Below are 9567 nucleotides of genomic sequence, written 5' to 3'. Positions count from 1 at the left end.
CCACTCAAGCCCCTGCTGAAGACCCCCTCTCAGACCCCATAATGCTCTTCAGAGGCCTCTATTTGAAATAATTTATAATCTTTGGTCTGGCGGCTTTGTATCGCTGAGCCTAATGACTGTTTCCATTTAAATTTCAGATGCTTAATTACAGTGGAACACTTCAACACCATTAAATTAAAACAAGCTACTAGCTTGTTCTTGATCGTGGCCTGGAACACTTCCAAATGACGTTTACAGCAATATCAGATATTTAATTCATACCACACATTTTGCTAACTTCAGAACAAAATGGGAAAATGCCTTCCACAAATCCACTTGTGAGCTAGGAACGCTTCCACCAGGGAAAGAGTTTGGGCAGCATGTCTCATCTGCTAATGAGATTTTGGTGTTTCTTGGAGACCAGAGTCTTTTTTGCTTGGGGAATAATGATTTTCCAATTTGGTTTTCATAAGGACTGCTTATATTACATTTTGTGAAAACTAATGAAATTACATATTTCTTGTAATCATGGTCTTATTTACAAGCCTATTATTTGGACTTGGCAAATGAGCAGACATGCCATTAATCCCCAGCCTTTTGGTGCAAAAAGCAAGCTTTTTAGGTGTCACAAAACCCTGCAACACAGGTACATATATTTTAAGGGAGTTAAAGGCAACATAAAGCCCCTGTAAGATAATATTCTTTGGGAATGGATGTTAAGAGTTAGTTTGCGTCTTTACAACATCAGTCATACGGGTATTGTTTGCATCTGACAGTTTTTCTTTTAAGATTAATGTGCTTATGAAAACCTTGTGCGTTACTCTGCGAGGCAAGCTTGAAAACCATCAGCATTACCATCGGAATGACACAATGCTGGGAGAGCAAACCAAATGACAAACAGAATCTGGTTTTCAGAGGCCAGTGTGTGTTGAAGAGAAATGATCTGAAGCCAAATTTGGCCTCCTTCCAGAAATTCCTCCTGCTACACTGTTGGCACAGCCCACAAAAGGGCGGGGGCTGGGGGAGGAGGGAGGCACATGCACATGGAAGGGGAGACAGCACCATAGGGAGAGGGGAGTCGGAAGGGAGCATGATTGATTGGAAAACTTAGTCTTTATAGCAAACAACAGTCATATGTAAAACCCAGTCATGGAAAAAAAAAAAAAAAGAAAAAGAAAAACTTTGTGAAAAATGGTATTTTTTCTGGATCATTAGGGAAAGTCGTTTCTAGCATCACCATTTGACATGCAGTTGGTGATGTCCAGTTGAAATACGTGTTGGGAAAGTTCAACATCTGGTTGGATATGAGAAATAAGAACAAAAGGGGGGTGCAGTGGCTTTAGGGGAGGAGGATTGCAAAGGACCTCAACTGCGTAAGAAGCCTTCACCTTTTGCAAAGGAATGCTTGGGCTGATGAGAAGAGGAGGGGGGACTGTGGTGTGGTCTCTAGGCCAAGAGGAAATCAAATCAATGTCCAGCTTGGGAAATCAGGCTGCTGTCTGTAGAAGCCAGAGGTGCATCAGGCACTTGCAGGGCTCAGGACAGACAATCACATAGAGATGGCAAATGGACACCAGGCCTGGCAGGGCGTGGGGGAGGCCCCACCCAGGCGTCCGAGCTGACAGCCCACTAAGCTGAGAAGGATGAAGGGAATTCTCACCCACTCACCCCCGTCGCGGTGCCTGCCATCTTTCTTGATTTCAGACAGTTGCACTTCAGCTCAGCTTGGCCAGGTCTCACTCTCTCTCTCGGCTCAGAAAGTGGGTGGCCAGAAATAGAAGGGAACGACACTTGAGAGTTTCCTCGATCTGCAGCCTTTTGGAGTCTCAAATCACTTCCAAATGCTGCAGCCCAGCGCAGCGCCAAGAGATCGCACTGCCTGCAGCAAAGGCACATTCGAGACGTGATGAATCGGTGGGACCCCAGGCAGCCGTTGCCAGCCAAGCGGGCCAAGAGGCTGTCACTGCCGGGGGGAGTTGGGAAATTGTGGGGTGCGGTGGGGGGGGGGGTCGGGGGGGAAGGCTGGGTTTTCACACCATCTCAGCCCGGGCCGGCGCTCAGATGCACGGACAGCTTCAAATGGGTGTTGCCTCCTGTCTGGCCTGGGAGAAACCGCGGAAGACCAAGTGTCTGAAACAGGCAGTAGATGCAAAGTGACGAAGATGGAAGTGGCACGAGGAGTAACCAGAGAGCAAATCCCGCCAGCTGCCTGGGATCCTCTCCTAGACATCTGCATCTGGGGAGCCCCTTCTCACTCCAGCCCGTAGGAAAGTTGAGACCGCTGGCCCGAGGCAGGATTTCGCTGCAGGCTGCACGCATGCGCGCCTCTGCGCTGTCAAGGAAGGGAGCCGAGACCTGGGGGCCGAGGCTGCTGTGTGCCACGAGCCTCCTCGCGGGCTCCGGCCTCCCCTCTCGACTTCCCAGGCGTCTCATGTGCAGGACAGATGACGGTCACCCTGTGTGCATTTTGTGGGTGGGCTACTTAGCCTGTCCCGGGGATTCTGAAAGCAGAAATTATTAAACGCACCTTGGCTTCTCAAGCATCCAGGGCAGATGCCTCTGACGACGCCTTTCCTGCAGGAGGTGGTCCTCATCAAAGCCGCTCTGCGGGCAGAAGCAATGGTCCGGAACTGGGGGAAACCCCTGTCAGGCTCATTTTAGTTTCGTCTACACATACTGTGGGAGAGCGGCAGCCGGGTCAGGGGGATACAGCCTTCCGGTCTCCCTGACGCTCATTTCCAGCTGTCCCTGAGCAGCCCATTAACAGCCCGGCGCCTCCACCCCCTCATCTGCAAAATGGGAGTAATAAGGTGACCACCCGTGCATAAGGCGCTGGCAGTGAGGGATTTAGAGGTTACTGGGTTTTAAAGTCATCATCCTACACCTAGTCTATTGACAGAAGAGGGATTTTCTAAGAGTGAAGCTCCAACTCTTGAAAAATAAATAAATGGAGTATATTTAAAGGGCTTGAGTGTTTTTGTCATGTTGGTGACATGGATTTATATTTATTTTATTTTGGTGACTTAAAGCTCCTGAGAATTCAATCTTTCTTTCATTGTCAATAAATAAATCTTGTTTCCTTTCTCCTCCCCAGAAGCCTGCAATGGAAGCCAGCCCATTCTTCCACTGTGCCATAGAGAGTTTCAGAGGGAGTCCTATTCTATGCAGCTTCGTCTCTTCCCTGTTAAATGTGCATTTTGGAATCCGTGCGAATGCACTACATACCCCATCCTTGAGGCATCCTAAGTCTCCGTGGGCCACTTAACTTATGCACTCACTGCACAGCCAGGATGCAGCCAAGGCACAAAGCCAGCTGTGACCCAGGGTACAAGAGTCTTCAAATCACTGGGGAGGGGTAGATTGATTGGGGCAGCCTTTGAAAGAGCAACTAGACAATGTGTCAGAGGTCTTGAATAAAGGCATCCTCTTTGTTCTGGAAATTCTCTTACAAGGACTTTACCCCCTCCCCCAATATGTACAGGGGACCACTAGGTTACTTACAAAGAAGTCTGTGGAGCAAACTCATGGCACTGACAGACTGGAGACAACTAACTGTAACTACAGTCATGCATCGCTTAATGATGGAGATACCTTCTGAGCAATGTGTCATGAGGCCATTTGATTGTGGGAACATCACTAAGTGCGCTTACACAAACCTACATGGTAGGTAGCCTACTACACACCCAGGCTATATGGTATAGCCTATTGCTCCCAGGCTACAAACCTGCACAGCATGGTACTGCACTGAATACTGTAGACAATTATAATGTATTGGTATTTGTGTAACTAAACATATCTAAACATAGAAAAGGTACAGTAAAAACACAATGTATAAAAGATAAAAAATAGCACACCTGTATAGGGCACTTACCTTGAATAGAGCTTGAAGGACTGGATGTTGCTCTGGGGGAGTCAGTGAATGAATAGTGAGCAACTAGGAAAGCCTAGGATACTACCGTACACTCCTGCAAATTTTATGAACACTGTACACTTAGGCTACACTAAATTCATTAAAAAAATGTTTTTCTTTCTTCAATAATAAATTAACATGAGCTTAATGTAACTTTTTAATATTATACATTTTAAATTTTTAACTTTTTGATTCTTTTGTAATAATATTTAGCTTAAAACACTACCATACTGTACAGCTATAAAAAAATGTTTTCTTTCTTTATATCCCTATACTATAAGTTTTTTTCTATTTTTAAAATTTTTAATTTTTTTATATTTAAGCTTTTGTGTTAAAAATGAAAACAAAAACATACACATTAGCCTAGGCCTACACAGGGTCAAGATCATCAATATCACTGTCTTCCACCTCCACATCTTGTCCCCACTGGAAGGTCTTTGGGAGAAATAACACGCATGGAGCTGTCATCTCCTATGACAACAATGCCTTCTGGACCTGCCTAAAGCTGTTTTGCAGTTAACTTTTTTTTATAAGTAGAAGGAGTATACTCTAAAACAACAATAAAAAGTATATGGTAAATACATAAACCAGTAGCATAGTTGTTTGTTGTCATTATCAGGTATTATGTATGGTACATAATTGTGCATGCTATACTTTTATATGACTAGTAGTGCCGTAGGTTTTTTTATACCAGCATCACCACAAACACATTAGTAATCCATTGTGCTATGACAATACAATGGCTAGGACATCACTAGGTGATGGGAATTTTTCAGCTCCATTATAACTTTATGGGATTATTATATATGTGTTCCGATGTTGAGCAACACATCCTTATTCGGCTCATGACTGTATAGGAAATTGTTTAAACTATAGCACATCCATACACTGGAGTAATGTGCAACCAAAGTGAAAATGTCAGAAAACTAGTATGTTGTGAAAAAAATCAAAGCAGCACTTGTTTGGGAGTAGGGAGGAGGATTGGCTGGAAAGAGACATGGGAGGACTTTTGGATTGATAATAATGCCCTACAGCTTGATAGGGGGTTGTATTACACAAGTGTATGCATTTGTCAAAATTCTTTGAGTGTTTCACTCAAATTTGTGCATTTCATTGCATGTAAATTCCCGTTAAAGAAAGAACCATAAACCAATATTGAGCTTTAGTTAATTATATTCATGCTGAAGTGAACAGGTGTGTACAGCTTACTTCGTGCTATAATCTAAATGTTTATGTCCTCCAAAGTTCATGCATTGAAGCCTAATCCCCAGTGTGATGGTGTTGAAGGGTAGGGCTTTTGGGAGGTAATTAAGTCATGGGGGCTCTTTTCTCATGAATGGGATTGGTGCCCTTGTACATGGGACCCCAGAAAGATAGCTAGCCCTCCTACCACATGAGGACACACAAAGAAGATGTCATCTATGAACCAGAAAGTGAGCCCTCACCAGACAGGAAATCTGCCAGCATCTTGATCTTGGACTTCCCAGCCTCTAGAACCGTAATAAATAAATTTCTGTTGTTTATAAGCTACCCAGTCTGTGCTATTTTGTTATAGCAGCCCAAATGGACTAAAATTCTTAGAATCTGTTTTTAAAAAATGGATGGATACAGTGATGGAGAAATGAATAACTATTTAATAAAACAAATGTAACAAAAGTTTAATTATAGAATATAATTGGAAATGCAAGTGTTTTCTGCCTGTAAATTCTTTTAACTTTTCTGTTTGAAATTTTTATTAAAAATATAGGGAGCAAGGTGGCAGAGGATATTTAGTGATACTCATAATGTTATTAAAATATGTTTAATTCCATTTTTGTTAAAATGTTAAAGGGGTTTATTTCTAGGTATTGGAATTAGAAACAATTTACTTATAATTTTGACAATGTATATGTGTCAGTTTGTAATTAGAAGTTGCTTCTTATAATCTTGCTTCTCTTACTGCTCAAAGTAGAAATTGAGGCTAGTGTTGCCAGGAAGCAGAGTAGATGGATTCTTTACTATGGGGACCACTCAGGACCTACATTGGCAGAGGATTTTGTGAGCCACAAATGAACACATATTTTTCATTTTTTGTGTAGTTTCTAAAGCCTCAGAGGTATGTTGCTCAATTATAAGGAAAGTAACCTTAAGAGGTGATGTGATAATACCCTTCATATTCGGATTCCAAACAGCTCCATGAAAATAAAAATCAAATTCCAGCTCTTTTTTTTTTTCTTGATGTTTCTTATCGGAATGACAATGTGTCAATTGACAATAGTCAATGTGAAGGGAAGGGTGGGGACTAGAGCTATTAGTGCTCTAGAGCTAAATGTGCTAAGTGAATGTCATGCCCTCAGTAGGTGGTAAGCAGTACATTTCACAGGATAATTTGCAATTTGCACACATATCATTTTTTATGAATTTCCAAAGATGACATTTGTATTATTTTCTGGACTGATATTTTAAGTAGACACTAAAAATATCTTTTCTCCTATTGAATTATTGATGTAAATACTTGTACCCTCTTATGTTAACTTTTAAATTTCTCTAATTTACATACAGTGAAATTCAATTTTCTTGGTATACAGTTCTATAAGTTTTGACAGATGCATAGGCATGCGACTACAACCCTAATCAAGATGTAATTTCTTCCAAGAAGCACATATATAAATATTCAAGTCTCTGGCTGTAGCAATGCTTTGGAATGTTCTCTTTTAGTTCATTTTCTACCTGAAGAAATAGAAGCTACATGAAGATCTTGGAACTGCCTTGCTTCCGAACAGTATTTGAAGTACTGTCTTGTGAACGTTTATCCTCGTCTAGAAACACATTAGACTGTAGGAAATGTTGACAAGGTTTGGGGTGAGGGAAGGTGGTGTGAGCAAATAAGATGATCTTTTTGCAATATGAGTTCAAAACCAAAATGTGGAGCACAGCTGGATGATGCAGGGACCAAAAATGATATTTAACCGGAGCATAGATGTGGAAATAGTAGTAATAAATTAGTAATAAAGGGAAAGTAAGCATAAATAATTGCAAGACAACTCCACCCTGGACTCTCCTGCCTTGTCATGATATCAATAAAAGGCAGCACAGGACCTACACTAGCTGGATTTCTGGTGGTGTGGCCCTCTCGGGAGTAGGTTTTGGTGCTCTTCTCGACATCTCCTCTTTCTCTGACACTGAACAGCAGGAAAAGAGGGTGGGAAATTATTTTGAAGAAGGTGAATGCTTCCAAGTGACTTTTTGCTAAAATGGGTATGCTCCCATCCTCTGGGCACACGAATTGTTTCTTATACTTACTATCAATACTGAAAGAGGACAGGATGTAGGACGCTATGCAAAACACAGAATGAGCCTACTTTTCTCTCTACTGGATTTGTGTCCTAATTTATTAATTTTTAAAGTGTAGGACATATAGAAAGAGCTCTAAAATCAGAAAAAGATAAGCCTCAGAAGGCAAAGGATGGGAGCAGGAAATAAACCTGAAGGACACAGCAAATGTGCAATGAAATGTGTTCTAGCTCAAGCATTAAAACAACAATATGATGGCATTGTGTTTCCATCGTATCAACAGCAATTAAAAAGTGGATGATACCCAGAGTCAAAGGTGGAAGGCAAAGGGTGCTATTGTATGATGCCATGGGTGTGTAGTACCTTTCTGAAGAACAGTTTGGTAATGCACGTCAAGGCCATAGAAATGTGCAGACACATCAACCAGAGCAGGGCAGGCTTATGAATCTGTCCTAAGGAAGTGTCATTCATGACCTGTAAAGATTTGACCACAAGGACATTCATTGCAACACAGTCTGTAGTAATGAAAACTGAACCAACTGCAGCATACGTTACAGTATTGGTGAAATTAACCTTAATACATCTATGACAGAAAACAATACTATCACAAAATCATGTAGTTATTTGGGGAGGGGAGAGTAAAATAATAGTGATCAAAAGTACAGGCTCTGGAATTATCCCACCTGGCTTCAAAGTCTACCTCTTCTACTCACAAGCTGTGTGATCTTGGTGAGTTGGCTAATTTCTCTCAGCCTCAGTTTCCACATCGTTGGATGAAGACAATCACGACATCTTCACAGCGCTGTGGCAAGGAATCAGTGAAACAATGCTAGAAAATGCTTGGCAGAGGACTTAACACAAAGTAAGTACTAAGAAATGCCATGCAGAAATATATAACGGCAGCACTGGCATTCACCAACAGGGAAAGATGCTCACTATAGTTAAGTGTTTATAAAGATATATGGTTTACTGACTAGAATCAACAAACTGAGAACTTATTAAATAGAAACAGAAGAAAGAGATGGAAGTATACTTGAGTTTTGCACTGCTATCTACATATATGGAGAAAACTGGAGTGGACCATTTTGGCACAAATAAAATCTCGTTTATTTTACATCAAAGAATCACTCAAATCCAAATTAGGCCTTTCTAAGTTTTTCTCAAAAAAAAATATTCATGTTCCCATTCTTTGTCTGTCTTGGGGTTTCCTTGTGGTCAGGAGTGGCTTACAGATTCTTAGAGGAACCTGATGGTGACTCAAGTGAGATTTTCCAGAAGAGGTGAGATCCGAAACAAGTTCTTGATAAACAAACATCTTCGAGAAGCCCATGAATCAGCCTGGCTGATTGACTAGTGAACAGGTTGGAAAATGGGCCACATAAGCAGTTTTACCCTCTCTAGGTGTCACCAGTCACATATAGGAAGTGGCTTAGAGAAGGGAAAAATAGCTTTGATCAAAAGAATAGTAGAAGAAACTCAAGTTCTTCAAGGTTGCTGGCCTGGCTCCTGGAATAAACACCCAGATCTGAATCAATGAAAAACAAGATTGGTGAACAAACAGCAGAGAGGATCAGGAGTGAGTGTATCATCTTAAAATGTTCCCCACTGTTTGTGGAGTTCACACGACACTGTGCTTGGTAATGGTAGAGCTAATCCTACTCTTACTGGAGCTTTTTTTCATCACCCCAAATCCACATTTATAGCATTTTCTCCCTCTTTGAGGTAGAAATGGTGCTAACTACCTTCCAGTAGAACTGATAGAAATAATATACCAAGGACAGTGAAATCTGTGGGAAATGAAGATAGAGAGTTCTTGAACATCTTTCCTGTTGTAATGCAAAGTGAGTAGGTAAAGTCAGCTGCACATGCAGCTGCAATCATGACCCGGGACCTGACCATTAAGGACATTATTGGTACACTTAAAGGAAACTCAAGGTGGATTAAGATACCCTCAGGGCACCATATTGGGTAGATACAGCTTCAAAGAGACCAGGTCAACAGAAGCATTCCTCTCTGTGTCCTTCAGATACCTCTCTGCACCTCGTGTTGCAGCAGGGGTCTGGTGAATGCAAGGGGTCCCTTCGAAGAAGTGGGATGGTGTTCCCCATGCGCTTGCCTCCTTAGGGTCAATCCATTCGGGAAATGTTTCTCCATTGCCTACGGTGTAAGGAGTGAGCAGCCACAAACCAGCCTCCCCACAGGACCAGCCGTCCAGTGGACCTTCTGAGAATGCTTGAGTAGAATGGAGCCAAAAGAAATCAGAAACTGCAGCTGGAAACACAAAGTTCAGCTGGAGACAAAAAGTTCTAAGCCCCAACCAGTGCCAGCTGAGTCAGTGCTGTGCCAACACTTCAGTTCTCCTGTCCCTGAGAGTACAGAAACTTCAGGTCAATGTTAACCTCTGA

Source organism: Microcebus murinus, chromosome 16 (assembly GCF_040939455.1).
Source record: "Microcebus murinus isolate Inina chromosome 16, M.murinus_Inina_mat1.0, whole genome shotgun sequence".
NCBI lineage: Eukaryota > Metazoa > Chordata > Mammalia > Primates > Cheirogaleidae > Microcebus > Microcebus murinus.
The sequence above is the reverse complement of the archived record's forward strand: the minus strand, read 5'-3'. Positions refer to the sequence as shown.